This window comes from Propithecus coquereli, unplaced genomic scaffold (genome assembly GCF_000956105.1).
Source record: "Propithecus coquereli isolate 6110/MARCELLA unplaced genomic scaffold, Pcoq_1.0 Scaffold27, whole genome shotgun sequence".
Classification (NCBI taxonomy): Eukaryota; Metazoa; Chordata; class Mammalia; order Primates; family Indriidae; genus Propithecus; species Propithecus coquereli.
Genome location: NW_012148285.1, coordinates 11,739,811 through 11,745,547, shown reverse-complemented (window position 1 = coordinate 11,745,547; position 5,737 = coordinate 11,739,811).

Sequence of the window (5,737 nt, the reverse complement as noted above, 5' to 3'; positions counted from 1 at the left end):
AGTTAATACCAATTTGATGGTGAGTACAAATGGATCCCGTTCTTCTTCTCTTGGGTCTTCATCCACTGTGTCCCCAGGGCCAAGAGCAGTGCCACATAGGTGTCCAGAAATAAATGTTAAATGAGCTATTAATAATAAATAAATATAATAGAACTATATGCAGAACATTAGGGGAGGATTTGCAAGTTCAAGTGCCTAGAAGTCTAGGCACATAATGAACATGAGTGAGGCAGAAATATCATCCATTCTTCACTTCCATAAAGAAAATGCCATCTCTCATTTTCCTGGAAACACTCGGCCTTCTTGGTCTAGATTTTATTTCTCCACCCTTTGATAGAGGCAGTCATCTGAAGGAATAATTCTTTAAGAAAAGTGGCAAAACAGACATGACATAAATTACCATGGATAATTTACTCAGAGTTGGGAAGGCAATAGGGAATGGTGGGGCCTGTCACAAAGTGGAGGTGTGTATGCTAGCCACTGCACTGGGTTCTGGGTACATAGTTGTTTTAAAAAGTTGAAGAGGTCTCTGCTTTCCTGGATCTTAAATTCAAGTGGAAGAGATAAGCATGAATCAATTTATACACACATGCGTGCGCACACACAAACTTGGATAGGGTTATAAAGAAAAAGTTAAAGGAATGAGAGGACATGTACTAGGGAGATCTTATGTGGTCTGGCAGTCAGGGAAGGCTTCTTGGAGGAAGTGATGTTTAAACTGAGATATGAAGGATAAGCAAGGATTACTTAGGTGAAGGGGTGTAGGGCTGGGGGTGAGGGGAGCAGCCCATGTAGAGGAAAGAGTAAGTGCAAAAGTCCTAGGGTGGGACTGAGATGAACTCTTTTAGGAAGTGGAAGACGAGGGAGTGTGTGTGGCTGGCGGCTCAGGGAGCTCGATGCAGGTAGAGAGCGGGCAGGGTCTTGTAGGCTGTGGGGAGGAGTTTGGTCTTTATCCCTGGTTTGAAGCAGGGGAGTGCCATGATTAGATTTGCATTTTCTCTATTTTTAATTTGTATTTTATTTTTATAGATTTAGGGGCTACAAGTGCAGTTTTGTTACATGCATATTGTGTAGTGGTGAAGTCTGGGCTTTTTGTGTACCCATCACCCGAATAGTGTACATTGTACCCAATAGGCAATTGTTCATCCCTCGCCGCTCCCTTTCGGAATCTCCAATGTCTATTACTCCACTCCGTATGGCCATGTGTACCCACTGTTTAGCTCCCTTATAAGTGACAATGTGCAGTACATGATTTTCTGTTCCTGAGTTACTTCACTTAGGGTACCGGCCTCCAGTTTCTTCCAAGTTGCTGCATTTTCAACATCTGCTGTATCAGGGAGGCGGAGCACTCCCTGGAAAGGAGAAAAGGAAACAGTGGAAGTGGGAAGACAAGTTACCAGGCTGTCAAGCTGGACATGTGAGAAATGACAGTGGCTTGGCTAGGGTGTATTGATGAGGGTGTGGGCTGCCTCAGAAGTTAGGAGAATGAGCACATGAGGGTGGGGATGGGGCATGGGAGAAAGAGAGAGAGAGAGACAGAGGGAGAGAAAGAGATGGAGGGAGGGAGAGGAACAGAGTCGGCTATGTGGAGAGAGACAGACAGGAGATAGATGAATAGGAGACAGATTGGTAAGGAGACACACACACACACACACACACACACACACACACACACACAGTGATTATGGTTGAGATTGTTCTGGATGGAAGGGCTGGTGAAACAGGGCTTGGAGCACCCTAGGTCCACTTGGCTGAGCTACTCTGTCCTCGCACCGCCCGTAGGAGTGTAGCTTGCCCCCTGGTTTCTCCTTGCTTTTCAAGCCTCCTCATCCTCGAAGCCTTTCCTGACCTGCACGTCCCGCTCTACCTCTGAACGTAGACACCCTTCCCTCTGCAACACCTCTTGCTGCACTGTGTTGCCGCTCAGGGGTTATCTGTCCCCTGCCCTTCCTGGATCCAGACCACCTCCTGGGCAGGGTAAGTGTCCTTCATCTTTGAACCTTCCGTGCAGAACCTACTGCAGTGTCCGTAGCATAAGTATTAACAGTCGAGGCCTTGAATCCAGACCTGGGTTTGAATCCCAGCTCAGCTCCCTAGTGACTGCGTCTTCCTCAGGACACTTTTTATTGAAATTGATAGAGAAAAGCTCAAACGAGCTCATTTTTTTTTTTTTTAAAAGGAATGTATTGGCTCTTAAAACTGAAAATTACACAAGTTTGTATGACTGCAGGCCTGGCTGGATCTAGGTGCAAAAATGTACCTGGCTGTTTCCATCAATGGCCTCTGTTTTGCCTTGATTAACTGCATTCTTGAGCAGGTTTTTGCAACATAAGACAGAAATAGAAATGAGCATCCCTGGATTTATCCTATCAGCTTAATAACCTGAGCTAAAAGAGAATTTCAGCAAAAGGCCTGGGGCAGGCACTCGATGAACCAAGCTGAGTCAAGTGCCCACTTCAACCAAACTCACCCATTTGAGCTGGGGTTCCGTAGCCAACAAAAAATACAGTGACTGGCCAGGTGCGGCTCATGTGTCCAATCATAGGGCCAAGAGAAGAGAGCAGTTCTTCCCAAACCACATGGACCGTGAGAGGACCGTGGGATAACTGTGGCCTGGTTATCCCAAGGATAATGGAAGGAATGGGAATACACACTGGGCTGGCAAAACCAACACATCTGAGAGCTAAATTCAGCCCATGGGAGGCTAGTTTGCTAGTCCTCTGTTAGATCTAGGTTGTATATTTTATTTAAAAAAAAATTTAATAGACTTCATTTTTTAGAGAAGATGTAGATTCACAGAAATACTGAGTTGAAGATACAGAAATTTTCCATATTCCCTCTGTCCCCACATGTGATAGCTTCCCCCATTATCAACATTCTGCACCCGAGTGGCACGTTTGTTACAACTGTTACACACTGTGATCGCCCAAGATCCACAGCTTACATTAGAGTTTACTCCTTGGTTGGACATTCTATGGGTTTGAAAAAATGTGTAATAACCCATATCCACCACGATAGTATCATCCAGGGTAATGTTACTGCCCTAAGAATCCTCTGTGCTGTGCCTGTACATCCCTCCCTCCCCCAACCCCTCTGTTTTATTTTTTATGTCAAAAATATCTTCTGTAGGAACCATACACAAATACTAAACTCTAGTTCATGCTGAAGTTCTGGATTGAATTGTACCACTTACTCTGAAACGCATCTGAAAGTTGGAAGGATTGATGGGCAGATGGAAGAGTGGATAAAGGAGGTATGTATGCATTAAAGTAAGGAGATGTTTGCGATAGAATCTAGCTTGTGGGTAGATGAGTTTTCACGGGAACAATTTTTTCAACTTTATGTATGCTCAAAAATTCTCGTAAGAAAATATAGAAAAAATATCTTGCGTCATGTATCTTGGGCCAAGTATGTTATTACAAGCAATTGTTGAAACCAACATCTTCTAACGGTGCTGCAACTCTTCAGAAATCCGACCTTCGGAACTGTTGCAGAAGGCAATTCCTTCCCTGCTATTAGGCTGTCGAAATGGTACCTGAGATTTTTCCCTGACGCTCCCAGTTCTCTGCTGACCTGCTCTGCTAGAGCCTTTCCAGTTTGTCTTTGTCCACAGGCTCTCGTTTACTTTGCACTAAGAACTACAGCATCACGTCTCTCTGCTGTGTTTGTTTTACTCCACATGCGTGGCTTCTTGCTGAGGATGTCTTGGTGAGCTGCCGAGGGTCTGTTCCAGCAGTCATTGTACCAAGCATTCACTACAGTTCTTTGAGTGCACATCAATTCTCATAGAATTTGGATAGAGCCTTTTGTTGCTCGTCAATGACCTGTCAAGGTGGTCAGGGGCAGCCAAAGAGCTGGGTGAAAATATTTCCACAATTGCATGCTTGTCTGCCTCCTCCAGCCAAGTGGGGGAAAAAGACAAAGAATCCAGGTTGCACCTGGGTAAATTTCAGTGACATGTGAAGAATGATTGTGGATGAAGTGAGGAAATGGGATCTTTGCTTGAGAGGAAGGAGGAGGCAAGGGTTAGGGGTGTGTGTGTGCATGTATGTGTATATATGTGTGCATGTATGTGTATGTGCATATGCATGTATATGTGAACGTGTGCACATGTATATGTGCATGTATGCATGCACGTGTGCATGCATGTATGTGTGAATGTGCGCACACGTGTGTGTGTGCATGTGTGTCTGTATGGTAGAATGAGGGAAGGTGTCATTGATCAGGATACTGATGTGTCAGACAAACAGTCTCTTCTTTCTGGCTCAGAGAGACACAAGAGACTCTTGAGCATCTTTCAAGATTCACTTTGTCTGGGAAACCTTACCAGACAGGAGTTGGGTAGAAGAGAGAGAGAAAAGAGGAGGGGAAGGAGGGGAAGGTAAAAGACAGGAGGGAGAAGGAAGGATAGGAGGGGACAAGGAGGGAGAATAAGAAACGAGAATGAGAAAGAGCGAAGACAAGGAGAAGAAGGGAGAGGAGAGGGGAGAGGAGACAGAGGGAAGGAAAAAAAAAAGCCCAACAGAACATATCACCAAATTACTGGCTCCCTGTCAGGTGGAAAAATATGTAATGCTGAAGAGTAAAACAAACAAACGAAAATCTTATCTGATGGTGACATATTGTGATTATTTCGCATTTATTAATAACTAATCTCTGGGCAGCAGCTATTTTGCATTTAGGGGCTGCCAGAATCTCATTCCCCTTCCTAACAGATTCTGATTTCTTTTTGCAGAGCGATTCTCCGCTCCTGGATGTGGTTTTGGACAGAGAGTGACTTCAGACTCCTGCCACCTCATTCCAGAAGCAGAAAGGGCCACATCCCTTAGCCCTGGTCGGAGGCGGGCGGGCAGGTGTCATAAGCTTGGCCAAGTAGGGACTGTCTTTTTGAGCTTAGAATCTAGAGTGAGTGGAACAAGGGCAGGAGAAGAGTTTGGATTCCATTTTTCACCGTGGGGACCGCTGGGCAGGACTCCTCTGCTCTGGGGCTACTGTTGTGGTCCTTGCTTTCTGCCCATTCCCGGATCTGTGGCTTCCTATTTTTCTGTGAGCCCCTACTATGTCTTCACTCCATGTTCATTGCGGCACTATTCACAATAGCCAAGTTGCAGAAACAACCTAAATGTTCACCGGTGAATGAACGGATAAAGAAAACGTCAAATGAACATACAGCGGAATAGTGCTCAGCCTTAGACGGGAGATCCTGCTGCAGGCAGCTACATGGATAGACCAGAGGACGTTATGCTAAGTGAAATAAGCCAGTCATAGAAAGACAGACATTGTATGATTCCACTTACTTGGGGTATCTAAAATCGCCAAACTCACAGAAGCAGACAGAAGGATGGCAGTTGCCAGGAAATGGGGGAGAAAGAAATGAGTGGTTGCTATTCAAGAGGTATGAAGTTTCCCTTATGCAAGATAGATAAGTTCTAGACATCTGTTGTACAGCATTGTACCTATGCAATAATGCATAGGTATGCACTAAAAATTTTGTTAAAAGGGTAGATCTCATGTTACATGTTCTTGCTACCATTAAAAAAATTCCACGAAACAAAGTGCATAGAGGCTGTCCAGACAAAGCCCTGTAGAGATTCACAGCGTACTTCTCCAAAGAACTCCCTTTTGTTTAAGTCAGTTGGAGAGGGTTTCGGTTATTGGCGACCCAAGGACATGCACTGATGACCCCGTCGATCCTTGCTCTTCTTACGGTAACACTTCACAATTGGTAGAACTTTAC